Genomic DNA, 24,018 nt, shown 5'->3' with positions numbered 1-24,018 from the left:
CGGTTTCTCCAGTAGAGCCCATGCAGAAATGGGATCTAGCTTGAACAGTCCTCAATGTTCCAAAAACCTTAGTCGGCAAATGAACTTCCCTAGCATATAACTTTCGTTACTTAAACTGTTCCGTTTGGGTATATAGGATTTTAGGTGACTTAAGCATATGGCAATGCTGTTAACAAGCTCTTTTTTAATGAGAGCCATAAAAATAGTGGTTTTTTTTTTCTGGCTTTCTCAAACGTTTTCATAATGACGAGTTAACTGAAATTAGCGATGAGTGAACGAGGGTTTAATAACATTGTTGTCTATGAGAAGTGGAAGGGCCTTAAAAAAAATGGCAACTTAACCGGAGTGACGACTTAACGAGGTTTCACTGTATTAATTAAAAATAGTATTAATTAAAAATACAAGACATAGATTACGAAAGAGAAAAAAATTAAATTTTCACCTTTTTTGAGCTTTAGTATCCTGAACTCATTATGGTAAAATACACTGGTAAACTTATGATTAAAATCAAAATTTTTAATTTAGACTAGTCAGAACTGTTAAAATATATAGTTAGCATTTCTCTACAACAGCATTATATATTAATTTTACATACACATGACATTTAAGTTTAAGGCTTTAAATTCTTTATTAGTTCATGATACAACAATAAGGTAAATGTTGGACACAAAGCCCACTTTTGAATTGACCCTGGGCAGAGAAAGCAGCCATTAGAAGGTCTCAACTCAGGAATTATGTGATCCTGAGAACACTGTTTTAGGGGGAATATTACAGATGTTGAAAGGTCCAGACAAGCAAAGAAAGTTTTTTTGTTCATCCCAATCTAAATAGCTCTTTTGCCCCACTCATATAATGGCTGCCCCAATGTAGGTTGGCTACATATTGGCATTGTTCTTTTCTGTTACTACTCACCATCTCTCCAGGGCAAAAAAAATAAATAGAACCTGAGAGAGAAGAAAGTAGTACTGAATGCCACAACTTTCTCCAAAGCCTAGATTTTAGGGAAAAAATCCAAAAAAAAAAAGATCGCTGGAGAATCAAAAAAATCTGACCTTCACTCAAATTTTGTGACTTTTCCGTGATGGTAGCAGTGCCGTCTTAATGCATGGGCCCACCCGGGCATGGCCCAGGGGCCTCAAGAGAAGAGGGGCCTCACAAAAATAAAATCCAGTTGAAATTTTCTATGATTTACCATATAGGGCCTCCAAAAAACCACTTGGCTCGGGGGCCCCATGATACTCTTAAGACGGCCCTGGATGGTAGACACCTCCTTGGTGAGTATGGTAAACAGTACATTTACTCATAAATTACAACATTTAAGAAGTGATTATCATGATAAACATGTGAGGGAACTTTCTGAAAACCCTTTATAAAAATACTGCCCTATATAAATAAGAATTTTTTTTTTAAATTTCTGAATAAATGGAAGACAAAAAGACAGCTTGAAAGAGTGCTTTCAGTATTTTTACTGTTCCAAGACTTAGAAGTGTTTCTAAGCAATTGAATATTAGTTATCAAAATAAAAATTTAATATCATTATCAAAATATCTTAGTAATAATGATTATAAACATGTTTCAGATGATATTTTGAGATTGGATTCATCTGATTAATTAGGTAGACAAAGAAAAATATTTATTAATCATGAAAAACATAAAAATTTTAAAAATATTTGATTTGTCATTTGAAAATTATAAGCTAAAATAAAACGCAAAGAAAAATAAAAGCCACTGTGAATCTTGAAAAATTATTTAAATCTGATTATGAAATTCTTAAAGTGAGAGGTAAGCATATTAAGAAACATATGACTCTTAGAAAGGAATACAGAGCTGCAGGTGCAAAACCTGCAACAATATTTAATATTTTACAAGATTTGTTTAGAAAAGCAATTAATATTTAAGGTAAGATGGCTATAATTGTTTTTAATCCTGTTAGATAAGCCTTTTCATGACAAAATGGTGTACACTGAAGATGTAAGTATACAATTCATAAAACAATTCATATACTCCTCAGCCATCTCGTTAGTTTTGCCTGTTGTGTATTGTATCTGCATTTAAATTATCTGATGAAACTGAATATAAAGATTAGATATAACTGACAGTGTGATTGATTTTAATGTAATTGAATTACCTTCAGAAAATAATATAGGTATAAAAACAATCAACGATGAAACAACTGTAAATAAAAATAGTATTTGTCAGATTAAAATAATATATGCTAGATCAATTGTAACAACTTTATCTATTCAAAATCCTGAGTTATGTGAAAAACTAAACTATTAAAAAATATCAAAAATCAAGTAATTTATATTAAAAAGGTAGAGCATTACAAAAAACCTTAGCTGTCAAATCACATGAATTATGCAATATACCATTACAAATATGCTGTTTAGAAGTTAGAATATTTGAAAAATTCTTAGATATCCGAATAAAATATTTTGTAGAGAGAATTTTAATGAACATATAGTGGCGAATATAAAAATACATGAATTTTTATGTTAAAAAATAGAAATCATTTTGATGTAATTACAAAGGTAATTGGATTTTTAGGTAAATGAAATTATTGTGATTATTGTGAAATAAGTTATAGAAGATCAGATCAACACGTCCTTTTAAATGTGATAAATGTTTTAATAAGAGTGATTGTGTAATGAGATATTTAGTAAAAAAATATAATAGATTTTAAGGTGATGAGTTATTACAATAATCACAAAAGGAAAGACAGCAAAGACAGTAGTGTATGTAATTATTTATGGAAATGTCTGAAATGTAAATAAATTATTAATAGATGTGGTAGAAAACTTAATCATATAATATGTGGTGAAAAAATATGTGAAACTTGTTGGAAATGGATTTTAAGTGATCATAAATATTATACAAAAAGGAAAGAGGTTAAAAGGTGGTAAATGCGAAAAGAATTATCCTGAAATCATTCCACTTAAGGATGGTGTAATAAATATGAATACATTGTGAGAAATATATATATTTTTTGATGTTGAAACCAAACAAGAAACCGGAACTCATGAAGTAAATCTAGTTATATGTGACAATTATGATGGTAGTGTGTGGTGAGTGATTTGAAAATAAAAATAATTTTGTGATTGGTTATTTCAAGAAAAACATTTTGGATACACTGTATTAGCTCTATGAAAAATTTGATTTTCAATTTTTAGTTAAATACTGTTTCAAAAATAAAATTCAAGTGTTTATAATATATAATGGAAATAAACTGAATTATATGCAGGCATATGGTTATAATATCAGATTCACACAGATTCGATCAATTTTACATTAATTCCATCAAGAGATTTTTCCAAAAATATTTGGATTAGAAGAATTGGCAAAAAGTTGTTTACCTCATCATTTTAATAAAGAATGTAATCAAAACTATATAGGTAGATGTCCTGAAAAACATTATTACGAATGTGATTCAATGAAATCAAAAGAGAAAAGAATTTTTAAAATGGTATATAAAACAGTTAAAGTTAAACATTTCATTTTCAAAAAGATTTTATTAAATACTGTAGAGAAGTAGATATTTTAAGAGGATGTTTAGAATTGAGATTATTCTTCTTAGTAATTGCTAACATAGGTCTATTTAAATATACAACTCAAACAGGTGTATGTATGGCAATTTATAGGGAGGATAAATTCTTAAAAGATACAATTGCTAAAGATGATACAATTCAAAAAGATAAGAGTAAATAATATATAGAGTAAAAAATCTATTGCTTGGTTAGATTATCTTAAAAGAATAATACAAACATTCAACATGCATTAAATGGTGGTGGGAAAAAATTGAAATTAGGTAGATGGATTTTTTAAGATAATACTGTATTTAAATTTCATGGATGTTCCTAAATGTCATAGAAAATCAACTATAAATGAACAGAATCAGATATGAAAAATTTATATAAGAGAACTAAAAGGATTCAAAAGCTGGATATGAATTTATTTATACATGAGAATTTGACTTTAATAATAAGGAAATTAAGAATTATAAAAAATGAATGGAATACAGATTTTTGCAGAACCATTAAATCCTAGAGATGCTTTTTATGGTGGTAGGTGTGAACCCACCAGATTGAAATATGAATGCACTGGAAATGAAAAAGGTTGATGTATGTTCACTATAAACCAATTGTAAATTATTTTAATAATTATACAATTGGACACCCTGTTAAGATATTTAATACTAAGAAATTTGATAAAGAATGGTATGGATTGATTAAATGTGAAGTCCTACCACACCAAGGAATTTATATCATCCTGTATTCCCACTAACAGATGAGAAATTGATATTTGCTCTAGGGTTTTCAAATTCCCGACATTTTGAAGCCCTAAGGAATTAAGGAATTGATATTCCAGAGAATTCTCAAGAATTTCCAAAATTCACTCATTTAGTGAAACCCCATTTGCACGACTCCTTCCATTTATGCAATGTTATTTTCGGCCATGCTTACTCTATACTTTTGAAACTTAAAATATTTCATTTATGCATCACACAACGTCAATTACATGACACGAATCTTGATTAATAAAATTAAATATATCATTTTATATATATTATAAGATTAATAATTCATACAGTTAAAATGTAGGTGTAAAAATCTTTGTGTTAAAGGGTGAATTGGTGTTTGTGTGCTCCTAGTGGAGGCACTGGCACCTGGTCCTAAATTCCATTGCAGTTTGGCCAGGATCCGAAAAACTTATACGAATTCCTTTTTTTCTTGTTGCAGATTGAATTAAATTTATGCAGCATGAACTTTTATTTTCTCTCATTTTCTTACAGTTAGCAAAGGAAAATAGTTTGAATTAAAATTTGCCTATGCAGCACTAAGATGGCTTCATTCCAATTATGCTGATCACATGGTTACACATCACTCTTAATCATTAATGATAAATATAATAATTTATACCCACTAACACATAATAATCATTCCACAATTCTGCATTTCAAACTGCACTTAAACATTTGAGATATGTTGTGTCAACTGCATAAAGTGATTTTTTCCCCTCTTGTACATCACTGGTTTTTTCAAAGGTGGATCATGGTCAGTGGTCATTTCTCTTGAAAATAAAAAAAGCAACGTCAGTGTGCCCCCACACAATCACTTTATTTTCCTGTAGGATAGCTTAAAAAACATGGGTTCAATTATGAAGGAAGAATTTTCCTCCCATGGAAGGAGAAAAATATGTACATCAAAATGGGCATCATAAAGCCATAAAACTTCCTCCCTCAGTTATTGCAGGTGGTAAGACAAAAAGGATAAGTTTTAAAGTATTGATTCTTGGTACAGGACCCATGCAAGGCAGGGTAAGGTAATTTAAGTGAAAGATAATAAAAAGTCTTTGTTGGACATAAAACCACAAAAACCACAGCAGGCATGTGTTTGTTCAGAACAAGTACAGGATTTCCTTCACACCAGCTGTGGTTCTGCCTATTGAACTGACCTATTGTGAATATGCCTGATCTGCTAGCCAATGATTACCAATTTTTTTCAGGGTACAAGATGGGCCCACACCAAATGTGATCAAGTATTTCCTGGGAATAGTGAATAAATACACTAAACAATTGCTTCTTTTTTAATATCGCACCTATGCACGGCAATAAATAAATTTTGTAATAAAGTCAACTGGCTGAAGGTCAAAAATATCCTGGATTGATATTTTTCAGATATGGCCACTCAGGGGTTCAACAACTCTTACACTTCCAAAAGCTTATACTTCTCCCTTTCATATCTCTAAACAGACATATAGTGATCTCATTATATTATATGAAAAAGGAGTGATACCACAAGAGTGTCATTCATCATATAAATCTCTGCCAAAATCAAAGAACTCTAAGAATGCAAAGCCAGAGCCAAGCCAGGAAACTGATTGATAAAATGAAGTGTTTTTGCTTAAAAAGATAAAGTGTTACTAAAATAAAAATGTGTTATTGCAATAATTCTTTCTTGTAATTACATGATAATGTGTTTATGTGGAGAAAACTAATCATTTGAACATTTTTGTCGCACCACAGTCATTTTCTGTACACAAGGGCTAATTAGACCAGAACCTACGATTTATTTTCATACTTATCCAGAGGTTGGTGCGCTAACCCCTCGGTGTGTGTGTGAACTCCCTGTGAGAATACTAAAGGCAGCTTTGAAGCTAAAATACAGTGTATTAGGCTACAATAAATAAGTTATAATGTATTTTTGTGCTCGCATTTTGTGAATTTATAACTTGTAATAAAAAAGAATCAAATTGAACCTATATAAACAAATTAATTCAATTAAGTAACTACACCAGGGTTTAAGCTATGGTCGCATTTTTTGCAAAATGCAAAAGAAAATCGTAGAATGCAAAAGAAGTAGTAGCCATTTTTGCAAAAATGCATACAGGAGGTACGAAACGAGTAGACATCCAGCCATCAATCATTACATTAGCATTGTAGCATTTTGCTAAAGCTTTTCCCCCAATTTTCGCTTTTTTTGCGAAAGGAATTTTTTATCCAGCTTAAACTCTGAACTACACTATTCAACAAGAGACAGGAAATTGCCAACAAAAGGGAAAAAGTTGACAACAAAATTAACGGTTTTGGGGTATATTAAGGAAGCTGATTTGAAAACTGGTGTTTGTTTTGTCGAATCAGCTCTTAGTTTTTGAGATAATGCCTACAACTCTCAACATTTCAATTCTGTCTGCAGTGTGGAATTTCAGTGCTATGAACTTTAGCGTTTTCTTATTTTTTTTTTTTTTATTCACTATATTTAAATTTTCAGACATCATCATTGGTCTATATGTATTGATTTCAAGCTTGTTATTGATTTATATTTCAGGCAGTTTCAATGCGATTTGTACATTACTTATGTATTACTATTGAAGTATAACTAGAGCCAACCTGACAAAACAAATGTCAGATTCAAAGTGCCCCAAAGTCACCCTAAAATCACTGAAATATCTGGCACTAAAATCAATGTTGATTAAGATTCAAAATAATTTATAGAATCAGTTTACATTCTGGCAAGAAAAACTCACTGATAAGTCTACAAAAATACCTTTTCATAGACTAATGCAGTCAATTAGAATTTTTAATCAATTATTTCACAACATAAACCAGTTATCCAAACATCAGTAAACCTACTATAGAAGATAGAAATCCGTAAAATAATTTTTACTATTTTTCATGATGACTCAAAAGTTTAAATTGCCTATATCTCAAAACTACATCTTTCGAGTTACTGACTTTTGCCTGAATGGCAACGATATAATCACCAAGTAATTATATAGTGTCAAATGAACTGCTAGCAAACTATACTTATACGCTCAAAAAGTTCAAAACTTATTTCATTTTGGAAGAATGAGAACAGATAGAACCTGTAACTAACCTATACAATTATGCAGGGTTAACTATTTCTGTTATCTTGAAGAGGCTTTCTCATTTGCTTTAAGAAATTGCAGAATGCTTGAGTGAGAAGATCACATTCTGTTCTGATGAACTCTGCAAGAGTAAATAAGCAAAAGGAAAAAGATAAAACAACATATAAAGAGTTCAAATTATTTTTTAAACATAATGACACTATGAAAAATTTGAATTTTAATTTCAGAATAGTGGAAGAATATAAATAGGAAAAAAAACATACAAACTTCTAGATTCTGTACAACTTCATTATCAATTACCGAAAATGGTATCTGTGGGAAAGATAACTATATATATCCTTTCTCAGAGCGCTGATCCATTTGTTGCAGAAACCAAGGTGTTTGGCACATTCTGTAAAAGATTAATAAAAAAATCACTGTAAGAGTCAAACACTAAAATAGGATGCAAATTTGAAAGTCTTGAGAACTTGATCCTTGTAGAAAATACTACAAATATTCATGTGAATTGTGTAACCAACAAAAAAAACTAAAGCTTTGTGCAAGTCTTATTTCAAGTATCGCAATTCATCAAAACAAAAAACAAAAAAATGCCCTTAAAAAATAAATTTAATTACCTGTAAAATCGAATTGAAGCAGCATGTATTCCCAAGATTTTAAAGACCCTACAGAGAGTTAACAAAAAACCAGACTCAGTGATCAAAATATGGTTTTAAGTAGATACATGGTGTCCTAGAAAACTACTGGCAAAATTAAAACACAACATGCTTCAAAAAAAATTGTTCATTTCTCTGCATTCTACATCTAAGCAAATGGAATGTCTGAACCTTCAGTTTGATGAGATTTCAGTGCCAAACGCAACTGTGTTGCTTTTGCTTGGATCCACATCAACTAAAGCATTTTCAGCCACAATAGCACAGGGAAAAATATTTGTCACAGAAATATTTGTAAGAAAAGTTACTCGTCCCCAAAGCAGAATGCTTTACATTGTCCAGCAACAAGCCATTGGCTGACTGAAAATGTTCTGCAGTAAAGTTTCCCATAATAGTGTGACATACGTTGCAGATTTTGGCATATTCTGCTTTGAGAGAGCAGAGATATCACTATATCTGTTTAAAATTGCACCCAGACCTAAGTGGGTTATTGCCAGGCCAACTTCATGCATAACTTAGGAGCATTACTGTAATGTACAGCTTTAGGGGGAGACTGGTTTTTGAGTTCAGGATTTTGACAACATAAGATACTCTTATCGTTTTTCTTCTTTGAATCTTTATTTCAAAACTATCAAATATCCTCAATGGCCAAACATTAACACAATATATTCAGTTTTTTCAGTATGCACAAACATAATAGAATTCTGCATGAAAAACGAAAATACATTTCGAACATGTAACACTCACATATTGTAACAACCTTCGATTATAGATAACTTGGACTTGATGTTTAAAAAAAAAAAGTGAGAAAAAAAATTAATGCAACAAAAATCACAAGAAAGCAAAAAACAGTGTTTTTCCCCCACTATACCTCATACTGCACAAAACGCATGAAATCATGTACACAACAAAATTTTCAACAAAATGAGAAATTTTTCAAATTATGGTGTGAATAAAAAATATATAAATCTTAATAAAAAAGAACAAAATTGACCAACACATTTTCCTTTTCTCACAAGATTTGATACTGCAACTGAAAATCCTCAATCAAAATATTTTTTTGAAAATAACATTTTTTACAACACACCAGTCTTTCCACTGAAGATGACAGATTGTTTGCTACTGGAACTTTTTCAAAATGATTAATTTTGTTTTAACTTTGGGGATAGGTTTATAATTTTAATTTTTTCTGGTTTAGCTGGTGATGCATATGCAAACAATGCTCTTGATAATGGCTTTGATTTTTTTTTTTTTGCAGAACCTATAGAACAGTTAAATAAAAACATATCCGTTGAAGGAAAAAAAAACTTAATTTATGAAAACAGAAAAATCAAGAAAGATTTTAGTTTATATAACTGAAATCAAAGATGGAACAGAACAATGTTTCAGGAAATGATCCCCAAAGCAGAATATGCCGAAATCTGTGACGTAACGTCACAGAACAATCTGGAAGAAATTTAAGAAAAAAGTAGAAAACACTATTATATATATATATATATATGGGAATTTTTACCACAGAACATTTCCAGTCAGCAGATGGCTCCTGGCAGAATACAAAACATTATGCTTTGAGGTTAAAAGTTTCCCAAAAGATATGCTGGTCTAGTACAGCATGAGCTCTATTACAGATATGCTCAGGCAACATTGAATAAAATGGTTAATTTCAATATATCTGACTACAAGAATTAGTTGGATTGGCCAATTTAAAAGTTTTTTCTTCTCATTTTAGAATCCATTCTGTTTTACAAACCATGTTCAGACAGTTCAAGCTTCTTCTTTTTGCTTTTGCTACCACCATATAATTCTGATTTACCAATCCATTGAATATATATTATACTTGGTTTGTATAAATTGGGTGGGAATGTGAATGGAAATGTGAGTGCAGACTGCAAGGTATATTTGTAATCCTCAATCACGTGTGTAAAATTAGAATCAGCAGAGCTGAAAATGAAAAAATTTCACTGCAAAACATGATGTTCAAATCAATATTGTACTTCAATCACTGGACATGCAAGAAAAATGTGCAGGAAGTTCTGTATCTCAGATTAAGTTTACGATATTCAAATTAGAGCTACAGGTACATGCTAAATTTCCATCACCTCAATTTTTTTTTTCAAACCATATTTAGTATGTGACAACTTATTTTGTTCACAGATTCAGTTCACTATAAACGTTTAAAAAAGCCATTAGTTAAATAGATGTTCAGTTTGGACCACTGAAAAAGTTCACTATAATAAGGTTCGGCTATATAACACAAAGAATTAAGGGTGAAACGATTGATCTATTAATCTATACCTATAATCAATAATCATTTAGTTTTTAGAACATTCTGTGCGAACAACCTCTTGATGTGCGTCCATATGGAGAAAACTTGGGACTGGAAAATGTTTATTTCTTCCCCATAAAATCTGGAAGAGATGTAACAATAAAATTCTAAATCAATGAGGACAAACTTGCTTTATATACTTCACAGTTGGAAGCAGCTGACGATCTTTGCGAAGAGATCCAGCGAAGCTAGATGATTTTAATTTGAAAAACTCGCATAATTCCAGATGTGAAATAAACATCTGCAAGCAATGTGTTTCTCAAAATATTTTGGAATCCTTTGACGTACTACTAACAAAGAAGCCCCCCCCCCCACAAATATTTCACACACTTTTCATCTATAACACTTTCTTCATAACTGATACATAGGATATTGAGATCTGATATTTATAGAAATTAGTTGACATTTAGGTGTAGATATAGGCGGTTTTTGTGGTTTCAATGTCGTTTGGATTTATTGTTTTTAACATTTTATGCTGCATAAGCTGAAGCACCATTGAAGTTATAATTTCATTCTGATTCCCACTTCCATCATCAATACTGTTGCTTGCTTCACAAATCTTTGGCCTCGCGTAGTTTTCATTCTCCTCTGATTCACCTCTGAACCCTCATTACTGCTGCTTCGGAGTTTCACTTCTGAAAAATTTCCTATTTTTTGAATCTGTATCTTCTTGCTGTTTCTACAGAAATCATAAGTACATAGATATCTCTACTTTGCAGAACAAATAATTTATCAGAAAAAATGACAAAAGTACCTGATGACAAAAGCTGAGACACCTGCTGCTGGACATCTGCAGATAAGAATGAATGTAAAAAGTTTCAGAATGGGGATTACACCATATTAGATTAAAAAACTCTAGGAAGAATTTTGACCAAAAAAAAAACCAGCTGTGACAATGTCAGTGGCATTATTATGGTGAATGTGTTCTAAAATACATGGAGTGTGGACCCCCCCCCCCCACCTTTCAGGGTATATTGGTTCTTATCTCTGTTGTTAAGACATTTGTAGAAGATTTGGTGAACAATGAGAACATGATAATTAAGGAGTCATCCAGAAATTTTTAAGCTTTTGGTTCATTCTTACTTGAGATATAGAGGAGAAAGAGGGATCATGGTCACACAGACCCCATGTGTCATTCTAGTGTTAATACAGTGCTTCACTGTCAGAATAAACCACTGACTAGAATCAATTTTTTCTCCTCCTAAATATTCAGATTTGAAGATTTAAATTGAGATAATAATTCATAATATATAGTTTTTAGTGCAATTGAAAATGATCATTTTTGATCATGTACAAATCTAAGTAATCTAATACATAATTTGAATATATTTTTATCATCATGAAACAACTTCACTCTCAAGTTTACACTTTTAGCTTATTATAAAACTTTAGTTTTTAAATGAATGGAGGGCTTATATAACACACATAAATACACTTTCAAATTATCATTAAGATTTCAACACAAATCATGATAAAAGCAGAAACTTACTGAAGGCTACTTATCATAACTTACGCGATATGTCTTCAGTTCATACTTCTTTGCCTTGTTGATTTTCCTGCAAACTAAAGAATGGGAAAAGGCATATAATTAAATTCTATATCATTAATCGGACAAATTGTGTAATTTTGTAAAAGTAGTACGATTATTACACAATTTTATTGAAGCAAGAATGGCTTTCTAGTGAGGAAAAAAGGTAGATGCAAAAGAAATCTGAAAATTGTGACATGAATAACATAATGCTTCTGCCAAAATCAAATATAATATATACCTATTGGCATGTATTTCAAAAAGTGTGGTTTTTATTAATAAACATTTTCAAAACTGCTGTATAGTTTACAGATAAAAAGCAAGCATTTATTTTCAGGGCAAAAACCTGTCAGAAAAAGCTCTTCCAATGAAGGTAGACCACTAATTTGTCTTTAAAAATTTGATTTTTTTCTTCAAAACTTAATACAGTGGAACCTCTTGATCACGAACACAATGAGACCAACATTTTTGTCTTCAAAACAAGGAGTTTCTGTTAATATATGGTGAAATATATTGAAAGGACCAATTTCAGTCTTCAAAACTGTCCATTAAATTAACAGGAGGTGTCTGTTAATATATATATAAGTGTCCGTTTTATAGAGGTTACTCCTTTTATATAGAATATATATTAAGGCTCCCAATTTCACAGTCTTGGAATTGAATGGACAAAAATGTCCATTAAATTAACAGGGGGTGTCTGTTAATAAGTGTCCATTTTATAGAGGTTCCACTTTATACTTAACACAGGTACTTATGTCCAAAACGCACCTGGCAATGAAATATAAATTGCTGCAGATAAATTAAAAATACTGAATTAGTAACTCAAACAATTGTTTGAAATCACATATGCATTATGCAAGGCACTATATCATATACTAGATTTCTACTGTATGAAAATTTAACAGGAAATGTATTGAAAAAATATTTTTTAAACTAATTGATTTATACAAGGATGATGTCACTCTCCGCTATCATACGAAGGTTTTAACAACTGGATGTTACGAAGATATATTTTGGAAAGAGAGAAAATTCAACTGCCCCTACGGGGAATCGAACCCACGTCCTTCCCGGGTGAAGGACGTGGGTTCGATTCCCCGCAGGGGCAGTTGAATTTTCTCTCTTTCCAAAATATATCTTCGCAACATCCAGTTGTTAAAACCTTCGTTTAATTGATTTATATTTAACCTATTAATTTTTTCATTGAAAAAATTTATCATGATAAAAAGACTTACCTACGCAAGCTGTTAATTAGCACCTAATTTAAAAATGAATTTCTGAAGAGTATCTTTGATAACTAGAAACTCAGATGTGCCAACTTTTGGAATACAGAAATCCGGAGATTCTCCCGAGTGGGGTACCCCCCGGCACTCATAGAGTTGATCAAAAAGAAATTTTTTTTTTTTTTAATCAATCAATTAAGACAAAGTTCCATTATTCCCCACAAGGCAGGTTCTGCATTGTTCCTAAGCAGAATATAATTTCATGTCAGTTTTTCCATGCAGAATAGAGAAATCACATAGTAGCAATCTACACAGTAGTGTATTTACAATGGCATGGGGGTGGAAGGGGATGAGGTTAAAAGGTTAGACTGAAATGGGAGGCGGCAAGAACATAAATATGGTGCTGAATCTACACTGTTCACAATGGCGTAGCCAGGGGGGAGCAATTGCTCCCCCAATCGAAATTTTGCCTACATTGGCACCTATTTTTCTAAATGACTTTTGATCTTTAAAAAAACTTGAAAAATATTGACTTTTTCATTTTCTACCTTCATTGACTAAAATGATGAGTAAGGAAAACAAATCTACATTTATATATGCACCTCTTGCAGTTTCACGGTGATTGGGTTTGTACTAATCCTGAAGAGAAGAAAAAAAGAAAGTGGAGGTTTTCATTAAAATTTTTGACAACTGCTCTCAAGCTCTTCATCTAGAAGCATGTTCAGATCAGCCTTTGTTCCCCACCTTTATTAAAGGGCAGAATCTTGCCTGCTTCTAACTGAACTTGGGGCACGGTAGCCCGGTCGATAAGATGCTCGCCTAAAGTACCAAAGGATGTTTAGAGGTATCGCGAGTTTGATACCCAGTTCGTCCTTGTCAGAAAACTTTCCTGACACAGGGGTACAACAAAAAACAGCGACTTGACCGCAGCAAAAAATTGCTACCGCAGGGAATCCCCCATCGAGGGGTTAGCGCAACAACCTCTCGATGAGTATAAAAAACAAGCCTGCCGTTCGGAATCGGCAATAAATTGTTGGTCCCGGTCTAATTAGCCCTCGTGTGCAGAAAAATGACCGTGGTGTGACAAAAATGATCAAAATGATCAATGATCTAACTGAACTTTTTTCTCTTGCTATTGGTCGTTCTCGGTAGAGCTCCTAGAAATACCTTTCATAGGTATGAGGATATGGCGTTCACGAAATGCTCATTCTGTTCTGAAGGGCCACTAAGAGCATTGACTAAGGCCCCTTTTGAAGAAATTAGGAAAGGGAACTTATTGTGGACAGACCACTGAACCTATGAAGTAATAGCTAGGACTCAAGCTCCAATCGCCTTTTCTTTGGGCACCTTAGGTAGAGTTTGAGTTCCTAGAAATACCACTTTGTGTATGGGGGACTTGGCATTTCTAGGCACTATGAATCTAGCCATGTTATCTGCAGGTGTCTTGGCAAGAGCTACTAGCTTGTGTATAGGGCAATGTCAAAGACTAGGAAAAGGTGGAAAACAGCTAAGAGCTTTTGAGCCCTAAAAAACCCAAGATTTTGGGGCACAAAAGGGGGTTCTGAAAAAGTTTTTTTTAAAGGTGGGTAAATAAAAAATCTATAATCTTGGATCAATAGCGCTCTGACATGTAGACAATGGGAGAGGAAATTTTATAGCCTTCTATATTTGTACAATAACATATTGTACTATATTATACGGTGATAATGCATGATTTTATGCATTGTCTTTTTTTCATATGGTGTAGTTTCTCTTTTATATGAATCACTGTTTCATCCCCATTATGCATAAACAGCAGTGTGCCGAATCAGAGAAATTATTCCCTGGAAAAAGTTATGACCGGTGTGTTTATTAACTCAGGACACATATCTCCCCTTCAATTAATCTAGTGTTTCTTAAACTTTTGACACCCGTGGTCCCCCCGACTTCGTCATCATTTATTCGTCACTGCCCAGAATAGCCTGAAGACGAGGGGTTCTCGAACTTTTTCCACCAGAGGTGCCCCTTTCCCCTATTCAATGCTTATCTGCAAGCTCCACCAGCTCCCTAGAGCTGTTTAACAAAAAATATTTTCAAAAAACCTTTGTCACCGCTCCATGGTGCCCTGACGAAGATTGGAAGCGTACCAGGGCATTGCGGTGCACAGTTTGAGAACCCTCTGGCCTAATGTAAAAAAAAACCCACTACAAATAAGTGAATGAGCATGCATCATTACACCAACGCGTTCAGACATCCCTCAAAAAAAGGTGGCGATGAGCCATGAGCACACACATTTTGAGAATCCGTTGAATATTTCCAAAATAATAAAAATGCACTATATATACTCATTGCTTTTTAAAGCAGAATTCCAGGCATTATTTGTTTCTTTAATTCCCACAATAACACACATAGGTGGTCTACGCAGGGTCATCTTACCAGCATCAAAGGGATTTTTCTAAGGCCCGCTACCTGTTCAGAAATGCCTGCCTAACAGTTCACTCTTGAAAATTTCAACTGGATCTCATCTTCATGAAGTACCTTTTTCACTTGAGGCACTTGGACTGGGCTTGGAATTGTCTATGTATTACAAGGAAAGTTTATAAGTAACTGTAGATACATACATGTAGTATTTCAGAAAAATAGAAAGTGTTCACGAAACGTTGAGTCTACTCTTAAAAAATTATCCAGTGTTTTTCAATTAGAGCTTATCCGAGGGCTTACAATACTTTAATATGAACTATGGTGTGAGGTTTGCCAGCACTTACCCGAAGGCCCTCTGGTCAAATTACGAGGGGGGAAATCCAAGAACTTATTAGTCCAGAGGGTTCTCACACTGTGCATCACCGACCTTTGAAAAACCTTTGGGACGCTCCGCGGTGCCCCCGATAAAGAGATTCTTTGTTAAACTGCTCTGGGGAGCCGCGGGCAAGCATTGATTAAAATAACGGGGCACCACGGATGGAAAATGTTTGAGAACCCCTGCACTAGTCTGTAACATTCACTACTCAAATATTTTCATTCTTCTTTGATTTGTTATAAAACACATCGCATGATTTTATTTCACTAGAAATATACATACATATACTATGCACAATACCTTTTTAAGTTTTTCAACCTCAAGCAGAACTCCCCTTTAAATGGTATCTCCAAAGGAAGCTGGTAGATAACAAAACAAAAAACATTCCAATTGAGTCATACACCTGCCACTTTCACTTCGATTCGGAATATGAGCAGTGGCATTACAAACACGCCTCAGAGATACTTAAATAAATTACTGACACATACCACAATTTCTGGCGCACACTAATTTGTTTGAAGCAGTGGTTCCTAAAACCTTTTTGGAATCAGGCCGCCCTCTACTTGTGCATCTGCAATCTAGTAGTATGTGATAACCACTACAATTGTGTGGGCATCATGATAGATTCATCCCGGTTTGAACCCCACTAATGGCAGTAGCAGTTGACTGTAGCGAGTCTTTTTTTTTTTCAATTTCGACGTACGAATGCTAGCCGATCTTTTGTTTGGAAAGCCTTCCCGCAGAGAGCAAGCAGGATTTCACCATGGTATTTGCATAACACGAAACTTCAGGCATCTGCCAGTTTTACTTCTAGCATGGAAGACAGACGCAAAACTTCTCGAACTGAAACCATGCATAACTATGACATGACATATACATTATGGTCACGCATAATATAAGAAAACAAATTAATGCATGCCGAAAAGTTCTAAGTTCCATAAAAGAAATGTCTTGGAAGTACATGCACGATTGAGTATAGAAGTAGTGTACATGTGATACATGCTTATGATAAGAGTGTAACATGATAAAAGCAATTAAATGGAAGCATGAAGATTTCTCTTTACTTTTATGTCTTGGAATAATTTTAGAGAGAGAAAATATATATTTTTCCTCTTTATTTTATTCTCCTTTCATTTTTTATATTTTAATCCAAATTTTTTTCAAACTACCTTTTAGGGTGACTTCCCAGTTGTATTTGGTGTTTGCATTGGTATAAGTACACAAAACATAAAATGGAATTTACATTTTTTTAAATTAATTAAAAAATTAAAATACATTAATCAGTTGAAAGGTAAATAATTTGAAAAATAACATCAACTGAAAACAAAATAAATTTGATTTTTTTAAATTGGGAAATTTAAAGTTCTTTCCGCTAATGCATAATTATAAGTTTGCGCCTTAAGCACGAACAAAAAATGGTGCCTTTCACAATTTCGCTCCCCCATGGACCCAAATCTGGCTACGCCACGAACTGTTCATAAAACATAAGTGTTTCCTTTCGTGGATGCTATCAGTGATTCATAATTTTGGATGTATGAACTCTTAAAAGCTTTACATTACTTATTTAGCTTTATATAGCTTCGTGTTTTATATTTCCTTTCTGAAGACATATTTAATCGGAGGAAACAATTTAAAAAACTTCAAAATACAAAGCTGATGACAAAAAAAACTTGTGTTTACCACACGGAATACAATAACGATTATATACGGAATTTCGGCAACCAAGGTCATGCCCCTGATAACCGCTACGTAAATAAAGTCACGTCTTTGCCAGTTGCTTAAATGCGGTAGAGAAAGGAGAGAGAGAGAATTTTCCTGTTACTGGCACTTACATAAGGTTTACCGACATTTCTGAATAAAGCACTATGAGTGAAGTTATTTTACCTCAGGCACAAATCGCAACTGAAGCTTTAGGAATGTTTTGGACACTGGAAACATTGAAGAAAAGTTTAGGTCCAATCACTCCTGCCAGATGGATGTGCAGCACCCCCTATCAACAAAAGTCAACAGGGGGAATGCTAGTTCAGGTGCCCACAAACTAAAAAAAAGGTTTTCGCGTTTTTGGCATTCCCAATAAAGATTCTGTATTTTATATACTTATATTAAGGGTATGATGACGTTAGCATCATTCAAACTCCCTCATCCGAAGTCAGCAAATCTGATGCCCACCCCCATCAATGAAGACGTAATACTTGAAAGGTCCCTTGCTACCCTTGAAAAAGCTAAATTAACAGAAATTGGGTGAAGTACTATATAATAGGTATTCTTTCCATACGTTTTTTCCTAGAAATATTTAAAAAAATTCTAATTTTTAGTCAACTTGGGGCAGAGCATGAGCCCCTTATATCAACTCCTACCCTGCGTACACCTCTGGCCACACCCTCAGGGTCATGCTACCACCATAATGGTGTTGTCTGGGTTAAAATGGCCTCATTACCCCAGTGGTGGGCGATTCCAATTCACAACAAGTACAGACACTTACATATAACAACATTGACAAAGAAATGTAGCTGAATATTAGCCTAAACGCGTACATACACTAATTATGGCTGTAAATTCGCAAAGACACTAATCTTGATTTATTATATATGTCAGAAACTAGAATATTTAAAAAATTAAAATTATAAGAACAGCAATATTTTCTGCATTAACACTGTTTTAGTCACAACATTGACGATATACAGTACAGCAGTTATCGTGACCTGCTACCAGTTTTAATTTTGCTGCTTACATTGAGTGGCAGCATTGCCCATGGCCCGACTTTAACTTGAGGGGGCCCTGGGTAAAATAAGTATTGCGCCCCCCTCAGACTGAGGTTGAGAGGTTTGGTATGTCAGCAAATACGGTACATGTTTGTAAACACATAAAAAACTATATGCACTATTTTAAATCAGAACTGTAACGTAAAATTCTACATGAAATATCCAACAATAATGCCTTTTTAACACTTATATGAGCAAAATTAACACATAATGTCATCAAAATCTAATTTTTGAGTTATTTCAGCTTCAATACACAATACAGCTAAAGAGATGACAGTTTTTCTCGTAAAAGACTTGGGCGAACTGATGATTTTATCTTTTATAATAAGAATGATCTTTCTTTAAAAAAGTTCGATATTGTTGTCAATGATTGATTCAATTCTATCTTAACATTTGGGAAAAACATTTCTTCTTAACCACTAACATTATTTAACATTTGTGGCATTGTGTCGCCAACCTGAATGAAGGATGAAAATTCTTACAGTTTGTCTGAGAAAGTGTTTGCAAGATCCTATGTATAAAGTTTTGTGTTGCAAATATACAGAATCTTCAAGAAGATTTGTGGATTTCATGTTGATCAAACATGCAAACTTATTCATCGTTTCATAAATAATTTTAATTAAAAACATGTGAAATTGAGGAATCAAACAAAGGACTGGTGCATTGAAACATTTTGTGTTGAGTTAATATTGCACTAGGTGCATTGTACACATGGTGTAAAGTCTATTACTGATTGGTATATTTAAAATGATTTTAATAGTGTTTGCTAATATTAGGCATTTTGGAAATAGTATGATAAGATTAAGGGAAAATTCTTTGATTTTTAAAATTTTACCAAATAAAATAAAAATTTGAGTAAAATATATATACAATATATTATGATTTTGGGGCCTTTATACTACTGAAAGGAAAAAAAGTGTTACAAAAACCGAGAATCTGGGTTCAAACCTATAATTACCAATAAAAGAGTGATCCTGATTTGGGTAGGCAGCCACTCTACCACCACTCAACAATGTATCTGCAAAAAAATCTAGATCAGATGATGCCGCACAAAAGGTTGAAATAAATTTATGAACTCGCCTCCGGAATCAGATATATTTCTGTGTCAAATTTCTTTCATTTTCCATATTCATACTGCGAGAAATCTGAAAAAAATAATGACACTGAAATTTGTACTATTATACAAGTAAAATAAAGTTTTAAATTCAAAATGCTTGACATAACATAAGTATGCCAGACAAATTAATTCACATCACATTACTACAGAAATGACATCGGGAATAGTGACCATATGTCCCGTATTTTTGGCCATCTCGAGATTTTGTCAAAATGTCTCGTTTTTTCAACAAAGCGTACTTTTTTATTTTACTTTTTTTTTATTCTATTCTAGGAATCAAGAATTAAAATTATTTTTTAATTCACAAATTATGAGTACAACTATAAATAATATTCATCTCGCACCATTTTCATGTTGAATATTTTATTTTGTGAAATTCATTTTAATCTACTATAATTTGCAGTTAATGCTTCATTGGCGGTTTTTCAGTGATTTTAGCATCATTTTTGACAATGTCCCGCATTTTTGTCGACAAAATATGGTCATTTTAATGAGAATATTTCTGCTTGGAGGGGGGATGTATGAAAACTGCATTCAATACTGCCTGTATTACAATTATCGAGATTATATTATTCCGGATAATTTTTCACAAGTCCTTGAAATAAGCAGAGGATGAAGGACGTCACAAATTTATTTACAGAACAGCAATTTTTATATGTATTTACAAGCAGAGATACACGCTAAGCAAATCAGAGTTCTTTTATTGTGAACATCTAATCCAACAACTCTCTACTTATGATCGCCTCACGGTCGAAACTTTATAAACAAAGAATATTCCACAAAATTTTTCACAGTTGGCGGCGCCACCGTACGGAGACCTAGATCTAGAAGTTTCGAGCATATCTTGACATTTCCGGTTTGGCAACAGGAGATTATTGTCCTGGGGGGTTATTAAAAAATAACGTTACCGATATTTTTCGTAACCATATTACTGGAAGGAGCACGATGTCAGCGTTCTCCACCGCGGCAGTGCTGAGAACGGCGTCCTAAACATCATTTGTCGGAAGATCACGTGGCTTGTTTAATGGCATCCATAGAAGTTTTAAGGGAAATGAGGGAGGAAGGGACTATATATTTTAAGATTTTTGCAATTATTATTCCAGCATTAATGAAAGAAATAATTCCGGAATAAATGAATGATATTTTGATGAGATTTTCTTTCGTTTTTAATCTTTAGAAAACAATTGCAATCTTTCTTGCCCGGCCAGGATTACACTAGAAAGTCTGATAAACGTTCTTTTATAAAACTTGAAAAATAAAAACAATCAATAATCCTATTATATTCCCTCGAATGTAACAAATACGCTCATTAGTTACATTTTTCAAGTTTTATATTAAAAAAAAACGTTTATGGCCCGGATTACACAATAAAAGTCCTTTGACAAAGATCTTTTATAAAGCTTTTGTTCAAATTTATTTCATGAAATGTCCTTTAAGACAATAAGTGAATCGTATTACACTGTATAAAAATATTCAAATATGCACTCTCGCTGATTCGTCCCATACCCATTCAAAGAGCCTGTATACGGAGGCGCAAAAACGAGTATCAACACATCAGGACGGACGCCATGGTCGTCAGACGTCCCATATGCGTGATCAAAGGGCGTATGCCATGCATAGGCGGAGTTAGACTTGGAAGTCTGGGGGGGGGGGCACGGTCATTATTGCTGGGGGGAAGATGTCAATTCATATATACATTAGATCAGTCGACTCCACCTTTGACGCTGGGACGGGGGGGGGCAATGACCCCCCCCCCCGTTACATTATGTACTCATAAATTACTGGGGGGGGGAAGGATTGAGAGTACTTAGCCCCGTTCACATGTGCAAATATTGCTGTAGCATTGAGTTCTAGCACCCGCTTGACTTTTTTCCTTCGTAAGGAACATGGCTCTGCATGGCACGACCGTGATAGCCCCGTTCACATTTCCCATGTGAACGGGGCTTTAGTTTCATATGTCCATGCTTCTACGAACAGTCGACCATCGGTTTACGAACTTACATGTAATTTCGTTCCGGAAGTCCGTTCGTAAACCGAATTGTTCAGAAACGGAAATTGATTCCTATTTGAGGGGGAACTATGTAAAAAATTGATTAATTCAATCAATTTATTTATTCCAAGGACTCCGAATGTTTTTAGTAAGAACTTTCACAGCAGTGCTTTGCACTCAAATGCATAACGTAAAACAGATTGAAATCATTACACTAACACTGAAAACGCTTGAAGCCATAGTTGGTATAAAAAAAGGATAAGGATGACGACAATCCCAAAGCCTTCTTCACCATCTCTCTCTGAAAAGGAAAATAGATTAGAAATTGTAACACACAGGAGTTTCCAGCCCATGTCAAAGGAAATAATTAAAAAAAAACTTGAATGTTTGGGATGCACCCCCTCCCCATTTATAACTTTTTTCTCCCATCAGGAGGAGAAAATCCTTCATCCTGCAGGTGGCCAAGGGTCAGAGGTCAAGATGGAGACACACAGAACAGGAGATGAGAAGGAAGAAAAGGGGGAGATGATCCCTACACATGGCTAGAGAAGTAAAAAAATTATACTGTTCCACCTACCCAAGAATCTTGTGAAATCCTGATGTCCCCTATCCTCTTCAATAGACCAATATGCCTTTTGAAAGTTAAAAACGCAATTGCCTAGGAGTTTCCTCTCTGCTGCCCCTAAAACAAATAAATCTGTGTCCCCCCCCCCCCCCCAATGAAAATTGGTCCTGCTGCCTATGTGCTCCTATCCTCATTTCCTTAACATAAAGGTCTCATTATTCAAAAATAGAATTTCTATCCAGGTAGAGAAGCCCAGTCAACCATTTTCTTGGTCTGGTAAGGGTTTCCAACCTTTCAGACATTGCAAACCAAAAAAAATAATAAAATTTCCATGAAGCTTAAAGTACAGAGTGAGCACCATGGGACCCCAATAAGGAGTCCTACGCTAGATATAATTATATTTTGAAGTTATTTTTCATTAAACTTCAAGACTTCAACATCGAATGATACTACATGATAGTACCGTTACATGGCAGGTGTGTCTGTGCTATGCACCTACATCTAAAGAGCAGGTGGTATTCGCTAACAATCTGCTTCGTTCAACTGTATTTTTGTTTATAGTTTACAGTTTGAGAGAATTTTTTCCCTTTCTCAATATATAGCAGGATATCATTAAAATTTCGTAATGATACAATAAATAGGCTTTTAGAAATCGTGTTTCAAACACAAGTAAAATGTCAAAAATATCATTTTTCGTCAAAGATGTTTGAAGCTTTTATACTCACGGATTACTTGTTAAAGGGTGGCTACAAAATACTGTACCAATAGCAAAATTCGGTGACTTTTCTGTTTCCCATACTGGTGAACCATTCTTATATAAGTGCTTTCCGAACTGTGAGTAACAACCACCTAGGGGGGTTTGAGTTTATAAAATAGGGAGGTCTATTGAAAAGGGGAACGCGAATGTCAATGCATATACACACATTCAGACATGCCAACAGTAGCATTAAGCATCTCAGCGCTGAATGTTGAGCTTCACGATTGAGGAGGGGGAACAACCCCTCCAACCATGGGCGGAGATATGGGGGCAATGCCCCTCCCCCCAGCGGCAAAGCTGGAGTCCACCGATCTGTAGTGTGCCCCTCCCCAGACTTTCAAGTCTATCTCCGCCAATGCCTCCAACCACAAAAAAAACTCAATTTTTTTAAATTTTTTAAAACTTTTAAATTTAGAGATTTAAATACAACACCCCATAGGAACTGGACCCTAATGGCTCCAGTCACATAAGCCGCCTCCGCAAAAGCATACGCGGCTACAGGGTTGTTTCTTGAACGGAGGGGAAGAACAAATGTCCACCTTCTGCCTATGCCAATAGTTTTTTTAATCGGGGGGGGGGGGAAGCGATCGTGCGCCTATCACCCTCCCACTCTGTATCCCCCACCCATGCCTTCAACCAACTTTGCGAGGTCGCCTAAGCCCTCAGATCATGAATACTCAATGCAATCCATCCCAGCATATGCCCTTGCGCGTCGTGTGGCAACCCTAGATACCCCCCCCCCCATCCCGTTTTTGTCATATCCGAGTTCCTTCGGATTATTACAGATGTTGAAAGGTTCGGACAAAGTAAGAAAAGTTTTTTATTCATCCAGGCTAAAGAGGTTTTTTGCCTCACTGATATAATGTCTGCCCAGTGTAGGGTGACTACAAATAACATTGTTGCAACTCACCCATCCATCCCTCCAGGGCAGAAAAAAAGTAGAAAAGAAACCTGAGTGAGAG

The 24,018-nt window shown here is 34.1% G+C and overlaps 1 long non-coding RNA gene across 5 annotated transcripts in view; it reads right to left on the bottom strand.

Moving 5' to 3' along the window:
* LOC149072994 (uncharacterized) overlaps nt 1–24,018 on the bottom strand; it is a 49,594-nt gene that overhangs the window by 4,516 nt on the left and 21,060 nt on the right. For 2 of the 5 annotated variants that reach the window (XR_016194445.1, XR_016194443.1), the window contains 5 exons: nt 19,586–19,772; nt 11,855–11,904; nt 7,980–8,027; nt 7,629–7,756; nt 7,374–7,486 (listed from right to left, as the gene is read on the bottom strand). This is a non-coding gene — a long non-coding RNA (uncharacterized LOC149072994). Of the gene's footprint in view, nt 1–7,373; nt 7,487–7,628; nt 7,757–7,979; nt 8,028–11,854; nt 11,905–16,165; nt 16,225–19,585; nt 19,773–24,018 lie in introns of all 5 variants that reach the window. The other 3 variants (XR_016194444.1, XR_016194447.1, XR_016194446.1) reach the window with 3 other exon arrangements.

Source organism: Pholcus phalangioides, unplaced genomic scaffold, assembly GCF_987345545.1.
Source record: "Pholcus phalangioides strain wild (caught in Gottingen) unplaced genomic scaffold, Ppha-v1.0 ptg000017l_1, whole genome shotgun sequence".
NCBI lineage: Eukaryota > Metazoa > Arthropoda > Arachnida > Araneae > Pholcidae > Pholcus > Pholcus phalangioides.
This window is presented reverse-complemented; position numbering and strand designations above follow the sequence as displayed.